This window comes from Vidua macroura, chromosome 21 (assembly GCF_024509145.1).
Source record: "Vidua macroura isolate BioBank_ID:100142 chromosome 21, ASM2450914v1, whole genome shotgun sequence".
In the NCBI taxonomy this organism is placed as follows: Eukaryota; Metazoa; Chordata; class Aves; order Passeriformes; family Viduidae; genus Vidua; species Vidua macroura.
This window is the reverse complement of record NC_071591.1, coordinates 7,356,370-7,362,369: the sequence shown is the minus strand read 5'-3', so window position 1 is coordinate 7,362,369 and position 6,000 is coordinate 7,356,370.

The window sequence follows — 6,000 nt, the reverse complement described above, 5'->3', positions numbered from 1 at the left end:
AGTCAGGAAGAAGCCTCGGAAATAATATTAACTTTTGGAAAACTACCTAATAAAGCATTTTCTCAGAATAGATAGGGCAGAGCTTTTCTAGGAAATTGACTTGTAGCACAGAAGCTGAATCTCTCTTTTGAATAAAGCTTGATATTTAACAAGATTGTGCCACTTTGCAGAATTCCTGTATGAAACCTACCATTTAAATTTGGTAGTGAATGAGATGAAAATCAGCATTTAAAAAGTCAAAGTGTTGGGGTTTTTTTTGTTTAATGGGGTTTTTTGGGATATTTTTTGCTTTGGTTTGGGGGTTTTGTTTGTCTGGTTTTGGTTTTGAGGGATTTTTTTGAGAAGTGTTGTTTTGGTTTGGTTTATGAGGGTTTTTGGGTTTTTTTTAGGTATTTGGTTTTTGTTTTGAGGTTTTGGGGGGGAATGTTTTATTTTGTGGGGGGCTTTGGTGTTTTTTTAGATTTTGTTTTGTTCGGGTAATTTTTGTTTGTTTGTTTTTGTTTTGTGAGGGGTTTGTTTGGTTTGGTTTGGTATTTCAGATGCTTGTTTTGTTTGTTTATTTTCTAGAAACCACACAGAACAAAACTGAATTGGAAGCAGGATCATCCCTGCCCTGCAGCAGCTCTACATCCATGAGCAGCAGCCCAACCAGACCATCACTTTTTGTCCCCCCTTCCCTTCCTGCCCTACTCACATCAGAGCTGCTTGCACCTTTTGGGGGCCAAACTAATCCCTTTGAAGTCTCCTTAGAAGACTCTCCCGGAGCTCAAATAGGTTTGGGATCAAGCTCCATTGCCTCCTGCTGTCACCGAGGCAATCACTCGGCGGGGATGAAGGGAGGTGATCCCTGCACCTCTGGTTTCTAACTCTTGCAGGAGCAGGCAGAGCAATTACACACAGCTCAGCCCGCTGAAAGGCTGGGCACTGAACCCTCTACAAAGCGCTGCAGTCTGAATATCCTCCAACAATTCCTCCTGTGCTATTAAACGTCCACTGTGCCCAGTGCCCGGGCAAGATAAGGATGTCGATGGCACGGGCAGCCTGCCCTGCTGTTAGACGGGCTGTCAGCTCCACAGCGCTCCTGCTCGCTGGAGCAGCCCGAGTAATTACAGAGGAAGGGTAATTGAAATAAGGGGAAAGTAACACTTGAAAAGGAAGCAAATGATTCAGAACATGCAGAGCCATCCACCCACATCAGCAGGGTTGGGAGGTCTATCAAGCTTGGAAGCAGAAATGCTTTTGTCTGGAAGGAAAGAAAAAGAAACCCTAATAGGATGCATTTATAATCTGGAACTTTTTTTTTTCCCTTAAAGCAACACCTCTCACTTTGTAAAATGAGAAGCAAGGAATGTATTTGAGAGAGAAGAAGCCTCAACCAGCAGTTACAGGCAATGCTGGACAACAAGGAAGGGACCAGGAGAGGGGTCTGGGGCAGACTCCCCTCCAAAGGATCTGTCTCTGCCCAGTCCTCCTGCCTTTTAAACAGACAGTTAATCCTACTCTTTCTCCCTCCAACCAAATAAAACTCAAGAAAATATCTTTCCTTCTGCCTCCACCACAACAAGCCAGAGCTTCCTCTGAAACCTATTTCTTCAGGATTTGCAATCCAGGTGTTGCAGCTCCTGTGCCCAGGTCTGCAGACTAAGCAGGAGCCTCAGAAGCTGTAAATTGATGTTGCTCCACTGATCCCAACAGAGCCAAACCCATTTGCACTTGCAGATGTTCTGGACCACTGTTTTATAGAACCATTTTCCCCTCTACTGCTTTATAATCACACCCATGCCAGAAGTGTTGCAGACTCCTTGTCTCTCTCAGGAAGATTTGAGAGCACCAAGACCCCTCCATTCATGTGACACTAAAAACAGGGAGAGAAACTGGAAAGGTTCAGGTTAACCAGATGAATTTGGCAAAGCTAGAGAGAAGCACAGACCTCCCAGGCCATAGCATGGCACGTGCTTCAAAAACACTGGAATATTCTCAAATTTATCTGAAAAAATTCGAACATTATATTTACATTTGCTGGATCTTCAAATACTGCTCTGTTATCAACTACATATTGAACCAGAAGAATCAGCTATCAGTCTGATTTACTGCATTTTGGCATTTTGAATCCAGTCTTCCCATCCATCCCAGCAGAGAACAGAGGTGAGAACTCAGAAAGAGTTCAAATGTTAAAACCTCTGAAATAAAAAACTCTTATGAGGCAAATCCATAACCTGCAAACTGTGAATTGGAAATCTGCTTCTCCATGATTTTGACCAGCTTAGTTCAGACATTCCCTCCTGAACATGGGTTTCCCAGGCAGCTTGGGATAGGTTAGATCAGTGTCCATGCTCACCTGGGCAGGATTACCTCCCTCTTCATGAGACTCCACTTTGGGCATGGTTTCCTACCACACAGAAACACAGAAGTTGGGAGGAAATTTCCTTCTCAGGTGAAAAAGCACTGATGTAAGTTTGGGCCAACCAGCTCATTTAGTGCCTTGTGAAGTATTTTATGTACACCAGAAAACTTCTGGCTTTCCAATCATGCCTTTTTCATAGTCTGATAGTTTTTGTTTTTAGAAAGAACAGATATTCTGGTAACATTTTTGCTTTTTCTCACTTCAGCAATTTTAAATACATCTCGTCACAGGCCAAATATTTTTTCCCATCATTCCACTTTAATAATTTGACAGATCTGTGGGGAATGTTGCCCTCAAGTTAGATTATTCGTCCCAGGAGTTAGAAATAAAACTAGAAAGTACCTTCAAATTGTTGATTTTTTTCTGCCCAATTGTTTTCCCAGCTGGCACCACTTCTGCTCATCAGCCCTTTAAATCCAGGAGGGATGGGCAGTGGTGCCTCTAGAGAAGCAGGGAGTAGCAGTTTTTTTTCCACCTGGTCTTTTTGTTTTAGTGGTTTTTAGCATTTATTTTCTTTAGGGATCTATTTTCTATTAGCAATGAATTTTAAGGCTTTCTTGAAGTTCTTTCTGTATCTTTTAAGGAGAGTTAGATTGCCTATTATTCAGTTTATTTCTCTAATATGAAAATTTATTTCTTCTATCAGGTTTTAGCCGGGAACTAGGAAGCGTTTTATGCAGGCTTTGTTTTGCTGAGACCTGAAAAATGCAGGATTTGCTGGAAGAGGGTGCTAGGGAGCAGGGAGCTGGGAAAATCAGATCATGGTTACTCATATTTTGTTAGTTTTAGGGCATGTATTAAGATGAGCAGCAGAGTTTGTTAGTGCCTGAACAGGTCACTCCTATTAATGCTGCAGACCAGGGACTTCCAGTCCACATTCTGAGCCCATCGTTAGCCAGGCTGCTGCTTTCCTGAGATTTAGGATACTTTCAGTAGCTGTTACAAATTCTGGGGTCATTAAGTTGTGGACTACAAGCCCTTCCCAAAGAGCAGCTCCCCCTCCTCAGGAGGCATCTCTTACTCTGCTTCCTGAAGGGAGGGGAGGTGAAGGGTCCCAGGGATGTGCCTCAGGGCTGGGTTTATTTCCCTCCTGGGGCTCTTCAGGGGAGGTCAGGACCCTTCTGAGATGGGTGGCACCAAGAGCTGATGTCTAAGAAAACTCTCTCCAAGCTGCAAATGAAGAGAGGAGGCGGCTGTGGCACAATCCAGCCAAATTATATTGATAATATGTAGTAATTATGTGGCACTTCACATGAGCAGAGCACTTTACAAACATTAACTAATTTACAGCATTTACAGAAAACAGATGTGCTTTTTCTGGGAAAACAGAGGGAAACACTGGCTGTGCTGGCAGAGGGGAGCAGTGGCCAGGCTGAAGGCTCTGGTTTGTGGAGGGTGGGTTGATTATTTTGGGTGGTGGTGCAGGGCTCCATGGAACACCTTTGTACCTGCCTGGACTTCCTTGTTCCTGCTGGACCAGGAAAAGAGAAATATCTTCCTTTTCTATAGTTACTGAGAATGAAGGGTGATTTCATTCAGCTAGGTGATCTTTTAATGGCCAAGAGGAACACAGGCTGCAGTTGAAGGCAGGAAAACTGCTCTGCTGTGGTGACCCTCAGCCTCTGATGGCCACGGAGCAAGGCAGCTGAAGGAGCACACCCTGTCCCCTGGGGAGCTACAGACAGGTAGGATTGCTTTGGTGAGCCTAAGGCTCTCTTCTGATCTTTGAGTCTTGGTTTTTGTCTTTGTCCTTGGTTTTAACACCCTGTGTGTACCTGCCCAGCCTTCTGTGTTTGGAGCACCAGCAGCTCCTCTAACATGGTGCCTTTTATTAAACCACTGTTAATGCAGCTGTAAATGACACAATGCCAGGTGTCCTAGAGAGGCACAATAAGGATGTGACTTTTCCCCTTCACCTTGTGTAACCTGTTTGGTCACCAAGATGAGAGGCATCTATAGGGAATCATCTTAGAAGGTGCTGGAAGAAAAACCCTACCAGCCATGGGTACGAGTGTACAAATATTCCTGTGATCATTTCCTTTTCCTGTTCTTGTGATCAGCCACTGTTTGCTTTGCCTCCTACTTTCTTTGCAGAGTAATTAAAAGAAAGATGTTTACATGGATAAGTGTTTTGCTATCAATGCCATCCATATTAACCTTATAAATTAGCCTTTTATGTGGTACTGTATCAAAGGGCTCTTGAAGTCTGATTGAATTATGCTTTATTTCCTTGCCCAGTCCCTTGTCATTGTCACCTCCTCAAAGAAATTAATCAAGTTTGTTAGGCATGACCTCCTGTTAGTAAATCCAGGACAACTCTCCGAAGTCTGTACTTGCCAAGGGTGCTCTGATGTCCCTGAGCAGGGAATGTGGACTTGGGCACAAATACCGAGATTTTAACGTTGAGTTTAAGGGATGGAAGGAGGGGTAAAACTCGTGGGACTGAAGGGTAGGATCTGGCTAAAGGATGAGGGGTGTCTTGAGGCAGGAGAAGAATCCTTGCAGCACCATAGGTGTGTGTTACAGAGCATCAAAGATGGTCAAAAAAAGCTGTGGGATGGTCAAAAAAAGCTGTGGGATGCTCCAGCAGTGCTGCAGCCTGGGGTTGAACGGGGAGAGCAGAAAGCAAACGAGAGCTGTGATGCTCCAGGGCTGTGCCACGGAGCACAGGAGGGACGTGGCAGAGCCAGGGGATTTGGAGGTGGAAAAGCTGAAGCCTGAGGCTGAGATGAGGGAGCTGGAGGGGCTGGGCAGTGGAGCAGTGCGGGCTGGAAGGCTCCAGGGTAGCAGAGAGCAGCGAGAAGGGCTGGGAGTGCTGGGCTCTGGCAGTGCTGCAGTGCAGAGGAGCTGTGCAGAGCCGGGGGAGGGAATGCAGGGAGGGAGCCTCGTGCATTGATGCAGTGCAGAGCAAGGAAGAGGGAAAGCTGTGCTGCAGATCCTAGAGCTCAGGTAGGATTTGGGGAAAGAGCAAGGACTGTCTGGATGCTGAAAGGCTGGAGCACAACAGCTCTGGGCATTCTCTTGCCTCTACCAAGCACAGAAGGAGGGAGACAATGTTTTTTTTAGGGAGGCTGAAAAAATTATTTATTTCATAAGCTAGTCTTTTTTTTTTTTTTTTTTTTTTTTTTTTTAAATAATTGGGTTTTTTCAAGCCTTTTTTCTTTCCCTGTGAGGGTGAAATTTGGTTTGACATGTGACTCTTGTGTCATCAAAGGACTCCAGCATCTGGGGCTTTAGGAAAAAGATGAATGATGGGATCTGCAGCTGTGAGCTGAGGAAGCACAGCCACAGTGGCAGAAGGAGCAGAGCTGTGTTCCTTTGATACTTGAATGACTGCTTCCTTTAATTCCAGTTTTCACTTTCATTTTCTGTTTTGCTCAAGAAACTACTCCTTTTTTTTTTTTTTTTTTCCCCTAAAACTGCTTTCACCCAGTCTTGCCTAGAACTCTTCCATCTTAGTGTGGTGTGATAATGGCTTTGCTGGACAAGGAAATGTTCAGTGTTGCTACAGAAATTCAGGAGGTCCCCATCAAGCAGATTCTTTTCCAATTACATATGTATTTCTTTTGCTTGTTGTGTGTTCTGTTGGTGTTGAT